General features: G+C 43.2%; 1 pseudogene; it reads left to right on the top strand.

The window, feature by feature from the left end:
• The first annotated feature begins 3,738 nt into the window (after positions 1-3,738).
• Positions 3,739-5,235, top strand: LOC147455273 (uncharacterized; annotated as a pseudogene).
• Positions 5,236-5,635: the final 400 nt, after the last annotated feature.

Here is a 5,635-nt window from a genome sequence, read left to right as displayed (position 1 = left end):
CTTCTGTGCTCTTTTGTACTTGTCAATATCTCTTTGCAGAATGGTGGTTGTTGTACTGTTCGCGATCAAAATTTCCTGTTTCAGCTGGTACATTAGTAGGAGGTATGGCTTGTACAATGTATACAAATAGAATAGGGTGTGAACTCTCATTCGAATATAGTCACTGAATCAAATATTCCCATTGTACTGGCCATGTCCATAAGGAAAGAAGAACAGAAAAAGAGCTGACTCTATTGTGATGTCTTTGAAATCTGATATCCGGCTTGGCAAGCCATTGTACATGAAGGAAGCAACACGATTGAGAAGCATATCTCCGTTACGGAGCTATATGGAACCAAACTCATGCGTGTCGTATGTAGTATATGCGTGCCGTCTTGATGGCTCAGCCAATGTTTCCAAAATTGAGAAGCTGTTTTCATTCTGGGCTTGCTCCATCAAGTCGAAGGGTTGTACCTCTGAATGAAGATGAATTATTTCTCCTAGAACCTCTTCAGACTATATGCACAACCCTATTCTCTTGTGTGGTCGTTCGGCCATGCACTTATATCTCTGCAATATGGGATTGTTCTTGATATTGAAAGCCAGGACATCTGAAATGCTTGAGGAGGATAGCTGATGGCTTGTAGAGTGTAGACTAGTAGCACTCGACCAAGATATTAGTGGGTTATCTAGCAATGATCTCCGCTCTAGTGATCCTCGTGCTATTGCATGTGTAGTTTTTGTCACACTGATTGATACATCTATAATGCTAAGCAATTGTGTGTGTATTTGTTGAGCAGAGAGAATATACTCTATGTAGTCAGGTGCATGAATGGCAATATATCTTTGATGGGAATTAGTTGTTTTACAAGAACTACACGTCGTCCATGAGTATTTGACTTCTGCGTGTTCCAAAGCGCTCAACAATAACACTGAAGTGAGTGCAGCAGGACTGTCTATTTCATTTGTCTGACGGCCTCGTTTGTCGTTGTACGTGAGGTTTGTCACCGCGCAAGAAGGACATAGTTCCAGATTGTGAGCGAGGATGTCACATTGCATGATCCAATCTTTATATAATGGAGTAATTTCAAACCATGACCTAGCATATGGACGGTGAGTTGCTTTCAACTTGGATGCAGTTCGTTTCCTGGCATCATGACGCTTGGACTGTAACCTTGTAGGCCTTGAGAACTTCATATTGATACCTAGTATAGAAGAAATGAGAACAAATATAGTATGGCATGAATTGTTTAGGTGAAAAGTAAAGATGCAAAAACTTGGATTTATGATTGCAATATACTACTTGTGTTTACTAGTCAAAGAGTTGTATGTATAAATAATATATATAGATGTTGGTCGTCATCGATTGTATACTTATAAAAGCAGTATGCAAGCAAAGAAAACTGAAGGAACCGAGCTACAAAATTCTAAAACAAACAAATCGATAAAGCATCAATGATTGAAACTTAAAATTCCGTGCTTTACCGACCTGGAATGTGGTACAAATGTTTTCGGATTGTCCAAGCTACACGTTGATATTTGGCTTGAGCTATAGAAAAGGAATGTGAATAGTTAAAAATTTCATCTTATAGTGAAGTTCCATAAATTGAAGATGTTAAGTAAACAGTGCACGCCATGCAGAAGTGCCATACAAAAGTATGGTGGAGAGTTGGCAGTGTGGTCTCTCCAAAAGTTATAAGAAACGGAAGCCGTGCCCTGCCCCATAGTGTTTATGTGTTGTGCCAAGCAAACATGTAGTCATGAGGAGTTGGATGGAAATAACGAACCTTGCAGTGTAGTCCAGCTAGAGTACCGTTTGTGTTGCAATCCAAATGTCCAGTGTTGTGAGTATATGTTCTCTCTACAAGACACAAAATACGCATTAGCATAATACAGGCCATGCAAGGAAATATAAGATGTCAGATTTCATTCAATGATCATTTGGCAATCGAGTCAATAGTAATAGACATAGGCATGAATCTCTCTCTCTCTCTCTCTCTCTCTCTCTCTCTCTCTCTCTCTCTCTCTCTCTCTCTCTCTCTCTCTCACATGGCATCGGTTTGTAGAGATAGAAGATGTCAGACTTGAATCAATGATTAACTTGCAAAATCCTGTGTATCCTCTCTGACTAGAAAAGGTATGTTCTAGTGCTATTGAAACAGAAGATATCAGATTTCAATCGATGGTCATTTGGCATAATCTAGAATCGACTCAGTAGTAACAGACACGGACACGACTCTCTCTACCTCCCTCTCTCTCTCTCTCTTACGGCATCGGTCTTTCTAGTCCTACTAAAATAAAAGATTTCACATTTGAATCGATGTTTAATTGGCATATTCTTATCTCTCTCTCTCTCTCTCTCTCTCTCTCTCTCTCTCTCTCTCTCTCTCTCTCTCTCTCTCTCTCTCTCTCTCTCTCTCTCTCTCTCTCTCTCTCTCTCTCATGGCACAGGTCTGGTCTAGTGCTATTGAAACAGAAGATATCAGATATGGATCGATGATTAGGTGCCATATTCCTCTATCTCTTTCTCTCTCTCATGGCACAGGCCTGTTCTAGAGCTACTGAACCATATTAGTAGGTTACATAATGTGAATAGTTGAAAAAGAAGCTTGGCAATACTTACAATTCAAAGGCAAGGGACTATGATTTATGAAAGTAGGCATGATTAGTTGGCATAATTCTCTCTCTCTCTCTCTCTCTCTCTCTCTCTCTCTCTCTCTCTCTCTCTCTCTCTCTCTCTCTCTCTCTCTCTCTCTCTCTCTCTCTTTACCACATGGCACTTTGCTTGATTACTCTCATCAACTCAGGCTGCTCTGCTTTGCTTTCCTTATCACGTGGCATGGCCACGTTTACCTCGGCCATCATTAGTATTATCGCGCTGCTGTACGCCATCATCATCATGATTATCATTTCCAATCCCCGCCTGCACAGAATGCCACGAGCTCATCCCATGGATTATCCAACGTGAACTCGGCCTTTCTCAAGAACTCAGAATCGGGTATGATCATCCTGAAGAGAAGAAAGTCGAGGAGGGTACTGAAAAGGCGCTTTGTTGATCCATCGCCATCGCTACGTATTACATGAGGCTGTCCTTCATTGCCAAAAGGCACACTCATCAAGGTCTGGGGCGGCTCACGCACTGCTCGCTTCCTATTCGACAGTAAAACGCAAGCTACAACAGTATAAGCTTGCTTTCCTCTTTGCATGAATCGACTCCTTGTGTTGCGGATCTCCTTGTGCCATTGTTATTGACATAGCTTTCACAGAAGGCTTTCATCAAACGTTGCTTGTTTCTCACTTTTTTTTGTTTGCTTCTCACTCTTCTAGGCAAGGTGAATCATAAACTTTGCTAAGACTTTATCATAACGAGGCTTCCAGCTCTATATATTTGCAACCCAAAACAAGGGACAAGTACTTTAAATCTTTCAACCCATCATCGCCCTTCTAAGTTTCGAAAAGTGTTGTGCTGTTGAGTCTCGACTCTCGAGGTGCTGACCTCAACAGGCATAATCTCTCTCTCTCTCTGTCTCTCTCTCTCTCTCTCTCTCTCTCTCTCTCTCTCTATCATGGCAAACTTTTTACTTGGTTAATGAGCATAATCTCTCTCTCTCTCTCTCTCTCTCTCTCTCTCTCTCTCTCTCTCTCTCTCTCTCTCTCTCTCTCTCTCTCTCTCTCTCTCTCTCTCTCTCTCTCTCTCTCTCTCTCTCTCTCTCTCTCCCCCCCCCCATGGAAAAAGCATAATTACTTGCAAACCTGCTGATGGTTTTTGAATTGCTAAAAACTGCTGCAGTGTTGGTACGGTTCTGCGTGATTGGTGCAAAACTGGTTGATTGCTGCAAAACTGCCTACTCAGCGCTGATACTGCAGCAGAATTGCGAACCGACCTGGTTGCTTCCGGCTACGCCGATGCTGCTGCGAACGTGGCTGCAAACGTCCAAACTGCCTGCTGTGCTGATGTTGGTGCAGAATTGCGAACCTGCCCAGTTGCTGCGGACGTGCCTGTGTTGCTGATGCTGCTGCGAACGTTGGTTGCAAAGTGCTGGGCTTTATTTTACTTGTTTTATTTTATTAATGTCAAGCTTTTCACTTGAGGCTTTTTACTTGAAGCACGTGGCCATACGCCATACGATTTGATCATGTGGCCAAAGGCTATGATCATGCCAAGTGGCTACTTGTGAGCTCAAAGATCCAGAAAAGGACCTTTGGCTCACCAAGTAAAAAAGTACTGGTTTTTTATTATTATTATTACTTTGTGCTGCGTCGCACAGGACTAACGATGAGGCAGTTGAGCCCACAGTTGGCCGCTTGGCCTGATCTAGGCCATTAGCTTGGACCTCAATCGACTGCCAAGAGGCTCACTTTAGGCTTCGCGCAAGAAATAGAACCTGCTTTTTCAAGGCTCTTGCTGCAGCGGTGAAAAGCTGCCCGAGCACTTCATCTCCCGAGGAGACACCTCCGCCTTCTTTGTCTGCAAGCCATGGGCCCTTCATGAAAAAGTTGGCACGTCGACGATGGCCAGCCACCCACTGCTTCACGAGGAAATAGGTAGCTGCAGCATTTGCATCTCGATGCTGCTCAATGGGCCTCGACGCAGGGCAGCTCTACATCCGTTGCATCAATGCCATGGCCACCTCTTTCAGAGAAAGTGTTGCAAAAAACGTTGAGGCAGCTGATCCTGATCAGATTACTCCCATTAGTATTCCAATAGAAAAGCGCTAATGTGCCTTCCTTGAAGAGCTCAAATTGCAAATCACCCGCAAGGTTGTACTCGTGCACGTTGCTTGCAATATCCTTCACGGACACTGCATTGCTGCCTGCCCCTGGGATGAGACTGTCTTGCGCAATCGATTCTAGCCCTAGTGTTTCCCTCCAATATCATTCCATCCCTCCATCTTATCTCTGCCCACCTGCAACATTGAATCTTCCAGTAGCCTATCTCTACGCACCTGTGCTATCGCGAAGACATTGAAGCTTCCATCAACATCTTCATCTACGTCAACCAAGTAGGCTTTGGCAGAGACCTAAGTCTCGCAACCATTCACTGCTGGCCATTCAACATCTGGGTGGGATATCAAAGATATTATAGACAATATGGCCAATATTGTGGCATGTAAAGAGATTCTCTTTCTTAACCGCATGCAGGTGGTAGCCAATGCAACAGCAGTTGAGATTAGCAACAACATCATACTACAGTGTTGCTATTCAAAACATGCATACAAAGTAGATAATGCTGGTGGTGTGGATTTGAATGCATAGCAGATACTGCTTCAGAGCCCCCTTCTTGCCGATAACCACGATTTGATGGCGGATCTTATATTGAGCAAAGGTCCATGTACGCAATAGCTATTGAATCAAGTTCATATGGTTGCAAATGCAGACATCGATTTGGTATTGATACATAATGCATGTTAGTTAGCAAGGAGGCAAGAAGACATAATTGCTTATCGAAGCAGCTTACAACTCTATAAGAGAGAGAGAGAGAGAGAGAGAGAGAAGGTAATATTTATCATAGGACATAGAGCATAAAGTTACATCTACATGTTTTGTGTATGGCAGGGAGGACATATATTCACAACACCGCATGTTCCAGTTGCATAAGCGTGACTCCAACTTGACAACATTGCAAGGTCCGTTATTTGCATCCAATTTTCCATGC

Source organism: Adiantum capillus-veneris, chromosome 6 (assembly GCF_014529385.1).
Source record: "Adiantum capillus-veneris isolate H3 chromosome 6, ASM1452938v2, whole genome shotgun sequence".
Lineage (NCBI taxonomy): Eukaryota > Viridiplantae > Streptophyta > Polypodiopsida > Polypodiales > Pteridaceae > Adiantum > Adiantum capillus-veneris.
This window is presented reverse-complemented; position numbering and strand designations above follow the sequence as displayed.